This window comes from Cyprinus carpio, chromosome B7, assembly GCF_018340385.1.
Source record: "Cyprinus carpio isolate SPL01 chromosome B7, ASM1834038v1, whole genome shotgun sequence".
Taxonomy (NCBI): domain Eukaryota; kingdom Metazoa; phylum Chordata; class Actinopteri; order Cypriniformes; family Cyprinidae; genus Cyprinus; species Cyprinus carpio.
The window spans coordinates 20,287,595-20,301,226 of NC_056603.1; the positions used below are offsets into that span (position 1 = coordinate 20,287,595).

The 13,632-nt window shown below is 35.6% G+C and overlaps 1 long non-coding RNA gene across 1 annotated transcript; it reads right to left on the bottom strand.

Moving 5' to 3' along the window:
* Window positions 1-2,306: 2,306 nt before the first annotated feature.
* LOC109076856 lies at window positions 2,307-8,138 on the bottom strand. The gene is made up of 2 exons (XR_006155185.1): window positions 3,590-8,138; window positions 2,307-3,273 (listed from the first exon to the last, which is right to left on the bottom strand). It is a non-coding gene; the product is annotated as an uncharacterized LOC109076856 (long non-coding RNA).
* Between the last annotated feature and the right edge of the window lie 5,494 nt (window positions 8,139-13,632).

Here is a 13,632-nt window from a genome sequence, read left to right on the forward strand (position 1 = left end):
GCTTAGTTCTGTCTTTTACACGTCATACACCTTTCTTGTGCCCACAGGCTTGTTGTTTATCTTAATTTACCTCTCCTTCTCAGAGTTTCCTTCCATCCATGGAGCAATTCAAATTGAGTTTGTCTAATTACAGTACACAATAAGAAATTATAGAGTTCGTCCTTCATCAAGCTCAGACGATACAAAATCCAAACCCCATTATTCACCTTTTAGTCCTGCCCACACAGAAGTTAAGGTGTTTCCTGCACACACTTGCTTTGATGGTGTGCTGCACACAATTCAGTTCTCAGTTTCTTGGCCTTGAAGTGAATGACCTCTGGAGGTCCCAGAACATGTTGCCAGTCATCGATATATCATCACTGCTCAATCCTGTACCACACAAGCTCCACACCATTGCCACATGATGATCACATCACATGCCACTCATTCTTATGTAAGCCTTTGGCACAAAGACTAACTTTTATCATTTTGATGGGTTCAGTGTTTTTTCACCAGAGTTCATTTTAGAAAATGATTATAGATACAGAATGCCTAATAAGGTAGTATTATGTTAGGTTATGGTTACACATTGCATGTGAGTAGTCCTGCACTTCAGATGAGAAAAAAAAAGTGTTAATATTAAGACATAAAGGTGGAAATAGATCTAAACATGCACCTGCATTATTAAATGCAGTGTTAATATGATTTTGCATATCTACAAGGTCACAGCAGTGATATTCCTACTCAAGTCCATCACTGTTTGTCCATTGGGGGCGATAGAGAGCTGTAAAACTATCACCGCAAATCACAGCACAAGGACAAATCTGGAGGAAATGTTGTGACCTGAGCACACTGAACAAATTGAAAGAACTGCAAGAAAATGGTTTAATAATAATGAAAGTATCAATAGCTACACAACAAATAAAATATATTATTTTATTTATTATTATTATTTTGATATTGCACTGCTATGCAATAAGAAAAGCCTATAGTTCTTGGAGGAATGAAGTAGGTGCAATTCTACTTTGTACTCTGAGAGTCAGCACTCTCTAAATGACATTTCATGGAAGGAGTTTGACTTTATCAAGCTGTTAATGTACAAATTTGCATTTGTTTAGGAGTTTGAGAGGGTGCATTATCAACCAGGAATGTGAAAACATCACGAGGGAGCAGTGATTAGGATGCACCTGGCTTCATACTCCTTGACCGTTATACTAACATGCATTGAACCCAATGACTCCTGCAATACAGCTGCCTATAGATTTATAGACCACCCAGCTCCCTTTTTCAATAGGTCAAATCAGGTAAGGAAATTACATTTTTCTAACAATTTGTGAGGTCTTTAAGCAATGAAAATGGCTGTGGCTTGGTCTTATAACATCTTCTGGCTGAACAGTTGGCCCCATATCAAAGTTAAACAGCAACACTTTTTAGCTGGAACACATAGCAATACACAGAACAGCAAGATCAAGATGGTTCCACTGTGTCAATCTACAATCCTGAGGTCAACTCGAGTGGAAAGTAAGAGGATCAGAGGATGCCTTTAAAACTCCTCATTGTTCTTAGACTTATACTGGCCAGAGAAGACCTTATGTGCATGAACAAATCAACACCATCTCACAAAGAGTTTTAGATCCTGCAGTATTTCATAATCTCGTTCCATCATCACTATAATAAAATATTATAACAGAGGCAGAAATGAACCCAGAGAGAAAAGCTTTGCTTGACACAGGTTCTCTGTCACAGAGGTTTAAAGGTATTATGTCCGGCATGGATTCCAGATAAAATCCTTCCTTATAGTAATAGAGTATAACTGAAGCTACCCAAGGGGCAGGGGTCAATGGTCCACTCTCAGTGGCATTTAAGTGGGGTCAAGTTTAAAACCATTACTCAGACTTGATATGCCAGACCTCCGGGATGGGTCCGGGACACTTTGAACAGCCCTGAATGAACAAGCATGAAGGTCATTTGCCTACAAGGTTTTAATGTCTACTCCCTCTGTAAAACCAGCTTTTTATAATCAAGGCACTGATTTCAGATCATTGGTGTCATATTTTGAAACCCTCGAAACAAAAGTCAAAATGATTTTCTTTTGGTAGAGTTTTGAAAAATGTGCACTTTGATCGTTGTGGTGAGTTTTGCATCTTTAGAGTTTGTACATTGCAGTACTGATATTTCTGCCAAAGTGATTGAGGAAAAACTAATATTTGAATTATTTTAATTTGCATATTGCTTTTCTCCAACATTATGAAGATCTATGCACCATAACATGTATCCAAGATTAGTTTTATCAGCACCTAAGCACACAGAAGGAAGAAAGAAAAGCGGAAAGGGACAAACCATTTTATTGAAAAACATATTTACATATTGCAGAAATGACAAAACAGCCATTATGCAAATCTTCTTTCTTCTTGAAGGACCTGAATGGGAAAGAAGAACCCACAGGCAAGATATTCCTAACTTAAACCACTCCTCTCAACCACAATCTGCCAGATAATATTGCTGCGGGTTGATAATGTTGCTAAAGTTCTGCAGGTGAGCTTTACACACACAATATTAAAACAACCAGCCATTTATTTCTTCCAAGTGCTTTGAAAAATAAGTGTACCTATTCATATGTAACACAATAACTGAGTCAGAAGGAAAACATTATGTTGACTTCAATAAGCCTTGTCTTGTTTTACAGTAACATTGGTAACACTATCATTCAGGTTGAGAATGTCTAGGACATACACCTGAATGACTGCATCTTACATAACCCCATAAGGATTACGACACTTTATTGGCAAAGCAAGTGTTGACTTTAGGACATTTTGGCAGCATTTAATTTTATGTCACAGATCATAGTTTTAGATATACAGTAGTTCTCCTCAAATTATATACATGAAACTGCATCAAAGTGCTTATAATTGACCGTTAGCTAAAACAAACTACAGTTATTACCTGAAACGGACACCTGTACATTTAAACCCAGTCAGCTACTACTGAATATTGTAATATTCTCAGTAAAAGTGAATGATTTTTGTTTGCCTGTAGATATAAACTTTTTGTTAATAAACTACTGTGCAATGTGTTCAAGAGCAGACACTAACAGGACAGTGGGTGAGATCAGGTGCTTGGGTGACCTTGAAACTGAATATATTGTAATCATCTTATTTTGCTGTTGTATCTTTCTGATGAAAAGAGCTTTGTTTTACTTTATAACACTGTTCACAAATTAGAGGGGCTACCAGGATAAAGCATAGCATTCGGTTGGTGATGCGACGTCAACATGATGGACCTTATGATGCAACCCTTCACGTGTAAAACAAAAAGAGTTTATTAGGCTACTAATTTGACTGGAGTCTCATGTGAGTGTACATTACACTAAACATGCAAAGTTCCAGAATAGAAAAAGAAGCATCAAAGAATGATGAGACTGGCTATTAAAATGCTTATTGGAAAACAACAACAAATCAAACAGATCAAGCATGAAATGTAGAGGACTGTGATGTAGCAGTCTTTCTAGTTGTTGAAAGAGATTTCATTTTATTTAGCAAAAGTAGTTGTTTACCTATGCCCTTGGTTGTAGGAGCTTAGCTACTGAGAAACACGGAAAGAAAAGACTCACCTCCTTCATATAGATAATCCTCTTCAGTGTCTTAGGCTAAGGACAAAGACTTGATTCAGCTCCCTGCTCATCTCAAACACAGAGAAAGAAAGGAAGAGAGAGAGAGAGAAAGAGAGAGAGATGTGTGGAAAAAACTGCTTTCCTGGGACAGCATGTTCTTGGGATCTGTCAGACATATACTGCAGAGTAAATAATGGACATCTGCCAAACACAGCACAACTTGTACAATCTGCAACCCCCCTTCCCACGCACACACAAACTCACACAAGCATAATGATACACAAAGACAAATGAGTTTCTACAAATAAACACAAAATCACACTAAAATGTGATATCATCTGCGACTGAAATGCATTCTGCACTGAATGTTCCATAATGAAGCTGCAACAAACAATCTTTTTTTTTTTTTTTGCGTTCCTCATTACTTTTTATCTCTGCCCCATTTCCTTTATCTTCCTTCCATCGACCCTGATTTGGGTTCTTCTCTCACTTTAAAACTCTGCTCATAGTTATGTGTGCTTCATATCTTTCAAATCTATATCTCTCAGTTTGTCCCATGCTGTTTTCTACATTTCCCCCCCTCAATGTTTAGTCAGTTAGAACATGATGTGCATCATGTACAGTAAACATGAGAGAGATCTGCACGATATGAGTGTGTGTTTAGGCATACAGTATGCAAACAAGCAGGCCTCCAAGCATGTCTCCCAGGATATGAATCTGGTGAAGTGTAAATGTACATCCCGGTAATTGGCCTAAGTAAAAGTTAAGCACATCATGTGCAAAAATATGAAAACAATCTAAAAAGGGATCAATCCCAAGGCACAGGCTTACACACATAAACAAATCCAGGAAAACGGCTGTTCTAGGTTACAACCGGATGATTTGACACAGAAAACATTACAGAATTTGTCATAAATATGAAAGCTGCAAGTGATTTTTCTTATAAATATACCAGATACCATGTAAACACATTTTAAATTTTTAGATTCCAGAAGATTGTTATAATAAAATCTTTAAAGATGCAACTGGCTTTATCTAATCTAATTGGTCCCTAAATCTGTAAAACTCTAGTTTATGTCACACACTGTGCACTGCTGTACTATTTGTTATATCTTTATTCTTCTGTACAATACAGTGCAAATCCTGGAGTCTTGGTTATTAACTATATTTTAAAATAATCTTTAAAATAACCTTTGTTCCATTAATAATGGATGATTACAAATAAAGAGATAATAATAACAGGGGTTCCCAACCTCTTGAGTCAGCTAAACCACTTTGACCTATTTACTTGAAGTATTCGCAGTAACATTTTAGCCACTGATTATTCAATTTAATTATTAATAAATATTATGAATTTCATAACATTTCTGAATGCAGTAATTAAATTAAACAATATTTTTTTTTCAAGGTATGAATTTGCCTTTTGAGATTTTCATTTAAAAAATAAAACATTTTAAAATACAGAATATAAACAAATTATAAACAGAAGGATAGAAGGCATGCAGTCACTTGACCATTTCAGTTTGTGTTTTTGGAGTAACATAGCTAGTCAGTGAGAACAGGGTGGTAAGTCATAATCCATTTGAACAAAAACAGTGCCCAAATTAAATCCGCCAAACATAGAAATACTCATGGATTTCTGGAAAACACAAACACCTGCTACGGGATGTTTGTACTCTGAAAGTTTTTCTCATGCTCTTTTCTGCTGAAACGGATTTTAGTTCAAGAACAATCTGTTACATTAGTGTTTTTACGTGACTGAAATGAAATCATAAACAAGAAACAAATCTTTTAAGCTCTGGATCTTCAGAGCTTTGGGTAGCACAAGACCTGATCCATTCAATTATGCCTTATCGGGGTTGTACTGGAACAAAATAAGAACATAGACTATGTTTACATGTGCACAGATAATATGATAATTTCCAATAATCAGAGTAAGGTTTTAATGCAGTTCGATGTTTATGTGACACAAGCTAAACCTCTTCTCTCTTGTTTACATGCAATTTTTCTGACACTCAAAAAAAAAGGGTACAAAAGCTGTCATTGACATGTTTTTAAAAAATTAAAAATATGTACACTTAGTTACTAATATGAAAATGTAGGGTACTATTATGCAAACTATTTGTGGTTAATATGGTACAAAGCTTTACCTTTTGTAAGGGTACTGCCTCAGTGACAGTTTTTGTACCTTTATTTCTGAGAGAGTGTGTGTGTATTGAGCTTATTTTTATCTCTGTTATCAGTGTTTTTCCTAAAATGTCTCCATTTTGATGTTTTCAACCATCAATATACTGCATTATATTTATGCATGACACACCATTTGGGTACATCACAAGCACGTGCACTTTGGCACGTGGAAAACATGCAAAGGTTTACCTGCCCGTTTACTGTGATTAAAATGGGCAAGACCCACATATTTTACTATTATAATTGTTACGATTATAAGTGCAATCATATAAATTTGATCAAAGTATTGTGTTTACTTTTATATCTTATAATTGCATTATGAGGGTTAGTGTAAAAAGTCATAGGTAAATGTGCCCAGTAGAACTCAACACAGCGTGCTTATTCTAAATGCACTATTTGGTTTTACATAAATCAGCTGAATTTTACTAATGCATCTTGCCAGTACTTTATACTATAATAACAGCATTTCTTTCTCTTACACGTCCTGTTGATGGGGATTGAGAATAAGACTGTTTTTGCACATGCTGTCTGCCTCCATTATGTCTCTGGCAGGAATACGAGTCAGGGGATTCAAATGAGTTCACAATGCTTAAAGCATTACTTTTCACACCATGTGCTGGTTTTCTTGGCTGTGAAATTGAGCACTGGGATTGTTTCCCTTAAGTGTTTATAAGAATCCTCTCGCTGATACCCCCACCGCCCCCTTCCTTGGCTGAGTGGGATTTCTGCAATCTGTGCAGCTTTCACAGATACCCACACACATACAGATAATTGCTTTCTGTGCATTTCAGAAAGAGTGAAGTAGAAAAATTACACCACTTGCATTTTTAACGTCTTATTTAAAAGCTACATCCTGGATTGTTTTCCTCTGCAACACGTCAATAAGTCATAACTTTAAATAATTTATACAAATCTTATAAAAACATCTTCCTGGTTAAACAGGAACCAGGTCAGTGTAACTGTCTACATATGCCTCCTCCTTCCTCTTGAAATCTCCTGATCCCAGGAAACCCTAATGCACATCCAATGTGCACTGACACTCACATGCCTGTAGTCAGTCACATGGTACATGTGCTTGAACTTCAAACAATGTACTCACTTTTCAATCCTGTACCATCTGTGCTTCAGCTTGCAAGAGTCAAAATCACATTTGTCCAAAAACTTGATCTGCCTTCAAACACATGCTCTAAGTCAATTCATCTGGGCTGCTGCTAGACTACAATAGGCAAAATGAACCGTTTGCAATTCTGAGAGTCAAGCTTGGGCAATTAATACACACACAATGATGTGGACAAGCAGGGCCAACACTTACCATAAATCCTTCTGACATCATTTTTCTATAGGACAAAAAGAACCAGGATGGAGGACAAGTCAGGTCAGCAATAGCTCTCTTTGAATGTTACAGGATGTGTACAGACCAGGCTGTGACATGCCCGCTTACCTACAGACTCCATGTACTCAAAGATTTCAAAGTCCTTGGCTTCTCAACACAACGTTCACTGCACGCCACAATCTAGGTCAAAACGCTCTCTCATTCTCACCACATCAGTTGACAACCTTCAGCTGCTCGTGAACAATGTAAACAAAACTTCAGTAACAAAATTATTATACAAGCCAAAGAAAGCTTTGTTTTGGATTAATTCAGCCCAGGGCTCAGACTGATTTTTGCCATGCATCTGATGTCTCTGGATAATGATCACTATTTTCATCCAAAATTAGGGCAACATCCCCTGGAGAACCATGGACAAGGTCTCCTTTTCCAGGAAAAGCTTCCTGGAAGATTTTCAGTTACTGATGAAGCATTGGCTGTTTATATAGTTGGTTCAGGCAGTGGTTTGTTTTTTCTTCTGGTGACCATATTGTGTTGGGGTGTTTTGTATTACACTGAATGGGGCCATGTTCCATGTGAGTTCCAGGGTCACTGTGCTCTTTAAATGAGCGTAACACAGCAGGGCTTGAGCCAGCTCCTGGTGGAACAATCAGAGTCAGAAGTCAGAAGTCAGAAAGAGCTTTATTGCCAAGCATGTTTGCACATACAGTAGGAATTTGTTTTAGTGTATCAAGCTTCCAGTAAACAGAGACAACAAAACACAGATAATAAAAATAATATTTGAATAAAATACTCATACGTAAATATAAATAAACCACAAAAAAGTGTATGTAGATAGAATAGGAATAGAATAAAAAAAAATAGAAAAAAAAAGTTGTAGGGATGTACTAGGATGTAGGGTGATAAATAAGTACAGTATAAGGTTATTGCACATACTTTTATTGCACAATGGGAGAACATTTAACTGTTCATGAGGTAGATTGCCTGGGGAAAGAAACTGTTCTTGTGCCTGACTTTCCTGGTATTCAGTGCTCTGTAGCGTCGACCAGATGGCAAAAGTTCAAAAAGGAGATTGGCTTGAATGTGAGGGATCCAGAGCCCTTTTCCTCACTCTGGATGTATACAGTTCTTGGAGGGTGGGCAGGGGAGCACCAATAATCCTTTCAGCAGTCTGAACCGTTCTCTATAGTCTTCTGATGTCTGATTTTGGAGCTGAACCAAACCAGACAGAGAGTGCGAAGTTTTTTTTTTTTTTTGAAACATTATTGGAATATACAGCACACATAAATACAAAACAAATATTACAGATCCTTTACCTTTAAATTTTATTATAGAAATATTTTGCATTATAGCACTTAACATTATTGTTGTAGAAACATGGAAGCATCGGTTTATCTGAGTAATAACGTGGTGCTCAGCACAACTAAGTCAAGGGATCTTTTGTTATATCAGCAGCTGTTTGAAAACTCCCACACAGAGTGACTCAGTTCCATTTAGTGTGTCATGTCCTAGTAACCAGTGTTTTCAGATTCACTGACCCTTAATGCATATTTTGAGCGCTGCATTCTTTTAGGATATTGTACTAAGGAGGCGCATTAGTGAGGAAACACAAAGTGTACTGACTCACTTTTTTCGCTCCTTCGCACACAACTTTAAGTCAGTGATTGTATATACAAAGCCTGCAAAGTTGTTAATGATGGAAAGTAGGTTAAAGATAATGGACGTCTTAAAGGGGCAGTTCCACCAAAAATGATATGTCATCATCTTGTCAAGCTACTTATGGCTTACTTTTTTCAGTGGAATATAACAGTTTTCACACTGCCATATAGTACTACTATGAATACTGATGGCAGTGAAAAAAAGACAAAAATATTTTGACTTCATATAGAGCGATTATCATACATATAATGAGTAAATTATGTTGCAATGGACAGTTCTGTACACTCCCAAGGGTGTGGTAAAAGATATCTCCCCAAAACACAGATTAAATGGCTACAGAAGAAACATAAGCATGGCTAATACGATATTGCTTTTATTTTCCCACACTGATTTATTTAAATCTGAGTAATGACTATAATAAATAAACCATGTGGAGAACAAAATATTAATATGGAGGAGGCAAGAGAATTTCTGGATGGATATAAATTTTAGGACAAGTGAGGTAAAGTTAGGGCATACACATTGTTTCCCCCCTTTTCTTTTAAACTCTCCATGTCAGTAAGATACATAAAATAATCTTTAAAAAAGTAAAAGTGATAAATGGTATATGTATGCATGTATGTATGATTATTATTACGTATGTAGTTGAATCATTAACTATTATTATTATTATTATTATATTATTATGTGATATGGGGTTATGGAGTAATGGGAAACTGACTTCTTCTGTCACACATACCAACAAATTGGTTCTGAATAAAATGACTGTAGAACATTTACCCAGTCATGCACACAGACCTTTCCCAAAATGACTGGATCACTAAATCATAAAGTACAACAGCTGCAGGAAATCTTTGTAGTTCTCTAGTATAAAACTGCCTTATAATTCAAAGACAACAGTGAACAAATTAGCTGTCAATAGGTCACTTTGGCAACTGGATTTTTATTATTATTTGTGAACAATAATCAATCATGTTTGACTGCAGACAGTGCTTTCACTTTTTTTATATGCCAAATTGGCACCAGGTTAACTGTTATAGAACAACTGTCAAGATGTGATTCCAAATACTATATTTTGGCATGTAATGGGGACCTATACACTTTATTTTGAGCGCTTATTAATTTCTTTCCAGTGAAGACAGAAATGCTGTCACAGTATAGCATATTCAGTTAGCAATCTGCTGATATAGTACTGCTCACAATTAACAAGAAAAGTAATTTCGCAATAAAAAAAAATCAAAAACCCAGATGTTTATTGCCAGATCTTTCTCAGAATATTACAACAGGACAGCTACAGTACCTTATTCCATCACAATTGGTTTTTCATAAAACTAGATTATAATTGTGGTATAATAATGTGTTCAAAAAGAAAATGTTTCAAATGATCTGAAGTATTATGAACTCAAGGCCTGTTTTCAGATCCAAACTGGATTAGGCGCATCACAGCACCACTATAGTGTTATTTCAGTGTATGCACATGGTTGGTTTGCATTGCAGGCAATTGCTCTGGCCACATCCACAGTCCTCATGACTCCCTGCAATAGGACTATGGCATGTTCACGCAGGTCAGTAGGGACCCTGGGCATCTTTTTCCAGAGTCAGTAGAAAAGTTTCTTTACTGTCCTAAATTATTATAATTGTGACATTCATTGCCTGCTGCCTCTGAACTGTAAGTGTCTTAAGGAATACTTTGTGCAATAATTTGTTTACGGTTCATTGAAAAGTGCATGGAAAACATTTACAAAAAAAGATCTTTAAAGCTTATTTGCATTTGACAAAATTATCTTTAGCATCCTGAAAAAGGGACATTTATTTATTTATTTTTAGTAGCCCCCTCATTACACTCTCGTTCATTATACATGTCAGATACGAATGGAAATATTCATTTTCCATGCCATATACAAGGGCATAGTTTGACATTAATCTTATTTTTTAGTGGTCTGACCTACTGAATTTCTAGGAATTTATTTGACCTATTCAAAGGTTTATGTTTGGCTTCTCTGTGATTTCAGTCACATGCATAATAGCATTAGTTAGATGTGGATTACATGATAAATGGCCCACACACACACTCCCAGAAATTTCTGATAATTAATCCACAGTAAATCAGATAATGCACAAAAACAAAAACAAATTCATTAGTAAACAAGTTGCTTTTGTTCTGAATTCCAAAGTGCTTTCTGGCCTTTCATGACTAACGGTTGATTTCCAATCATTATGATTAAGTTTTCTTTCTTAAGCCTACTAAATATTCACCCAGAGCCTCTGACACAGTCAAGCCCCTTTCAATCACAATGTTCAATGGATCTTTCATAAACCTTTAAAGTAGAATATCAGATTTAAGAACACAAATAATATATTTGAGTTTTTATATATTCTTGTTATTTTTATAACCTTTAAGTTCCTCTTATTTTTTTCTCTCTCAAAACTGAGAAAGCCTAATTGTGCAAAAAATCCTAAAATTAATTTTAGAAAGAAAAAAATCTAATGGAAATAAAAGGGATTAAACTATAACAACCACCTAACCTATTGTATTTATTCCTATAAATCAAAAGAAACAGACAGGAAAGGGGAGATGAATCATTTTTGTGATTTCTTCATTTTTAGATTTTTCTGCGTTTTAAATAAACTATTACAATTAAGAAGTCAAAGGCTCTGGTGTGCTGTGAAATGTGTAAACTCTGGAAAACAGTTAAAATTACAGCAACATGATAAAGTGAGATTTTTTTTAAGGAAAATCTCACAGTAAAATAAGCATTCAGCAGCATTCTGTTTTCCATGGTCATTCAAGAAAAAATAAATATGATGTTTAAATCTAAATATATATTTTTTTTTTTTTTTTTTTTTTGATATATATATATATATATATATATATATATATATATATATATATATATATATATATATATATATATATATATATATATTTATTTATTATTTATTTTTTTTTTTTGCAGTACTGCATCCCCAAAAGTAAACATGCAGATTACCCACTGTGTCAGAGTTCATTCATGTGCTTGTCTTGCATTACTGCTTTCCCTAGGGTATTAAATGGTATTAAGACACATTCATAACAATCTAACTTTGTGACCCAATTAATGCTTGACCTACCAGTAAGATCAACATTATTTCATGTAAACCTTCCAGTGAACACTGGCCTGCATTAAAACCAAAAGCTTTTAATGCAGCAATTACAGACAAACCCGCAGGCTCCTCAATCAGCAGTAACTTGCAATACTTGTGAAAATACAGATTAATCTCCTCTTAAAATCTTGTGCACCACATGTAAATATTTTTGTCCAAGTCAAGGCCTGCCAGTTCTGATTAAATTAGATAAGAGCTATTTTTTGACTCTTTCTCAGTTTAACGGGAAACCAGACCATGCACCCTTATCTCAAACAAATCTGGAAAAGTCCTTTTAGTTTTCAAGTGTCTGATATTTCCATTCTTGGCACAGACAATCTGGTATCCCCTTATAACCTTCACAAGTCCTGCCAAGACAGAGAGATTAAAGGGGGTGTGAGGGGAAGGTGCGGCATACATGTGAAAACAGCTGTGGATGACTGATTTGGTTTTTGTACTTTTTATGCAGGACACTAAAACCCGCTTAACCCCAAAACAACAGTACTTGATGAACAGTATTATCAATAGTGTATGAAGAATAGGATTTTTCTTATATGCACTGGGATAGTTTTGAAGTGAATATATAATTATATTTGATGATTCACCCATGACTTTTTCTAGCCTTAACACATGTCTACACACAGATTAGGTGCAATTCACTTCTTCTGTGTATGCATTTAACACTGTATTGTACTGTAGAGTAATAGTGACAGTAAGGTATCCATTTATATTGCACTGAGATCAGTATGATGATGAAGTCATGATAATGATGTATGGAAGGTTTAAATGATAATGAGTTATGCTTTTTTATAATAATTAATTCATATTTGTACTTGACTTTAATTTACAGAGTTTAGGCAAATGTTGTACATTTAAGCTGACAGGTGTTGTAAAATTCTACCAAAGTTTGAAAGTGCAAAAAGAAGTTACAGCAAACAGTGTTACAATGAGGTATGGTCTCAAAACCTGAGGGGGGATTCGTGATTTGTTGTTTAACATTAAATTTGAAAAAGTCACTTCACATATCATTGCAATCACACACACTTTAGCTGAAGCTTGTAAGACACATGGTGTAATTAGATCCAGATATTAGCCTATTCCCCAAGACCCTAACATCTGTCTAATATTAACCTTCATTTAAATCCAAAACCAATCTTTTGGACACCATGCTAAATAAATACATAAATCTCAATAAAGCAGTGGCAGATTATAGGCAGATGTGCATCAAGTAAAGTGTTATTACAGAAATCCTCAGGACTCAGGTCAAGTTTGTCTGTATATAGCACACAACGTGTGTGTAGATGAGTATGTGCACAATACAAGCACATGTTCATGCATGTGATCTACATGTGATCATTTAAACACACACATAGACATACAATGTTGAGTCAAAGTACTTGCTGTTCCTTGCTCAGCGTTTCCCATTATCAGCTGAGTGTTTGGTTGCATTGTCCTCCCTTGCTTCCTTAATGTCTTGTTCTAAATGAAGCTGAAACTGGACTGGTGTGGTTTTATATGTCATTATGAAACACCAGGTTGTTACTGGCTTTAAATTACACTGACAGAACAAGCTTTAAATGCTGAAACAGCACCGCATGGAACTGCATGTTTCTAAACATGTGGATGGAACTGCCAGTTAAGCAGGTACATAATTACTGTTTGTTTGTTTGTTTGTTTGTTGCTGTTATAACACTAAAAGCCTGTTCGCTGCAGCAGTCACAGATGGCCATTTTGAATTAAGGTG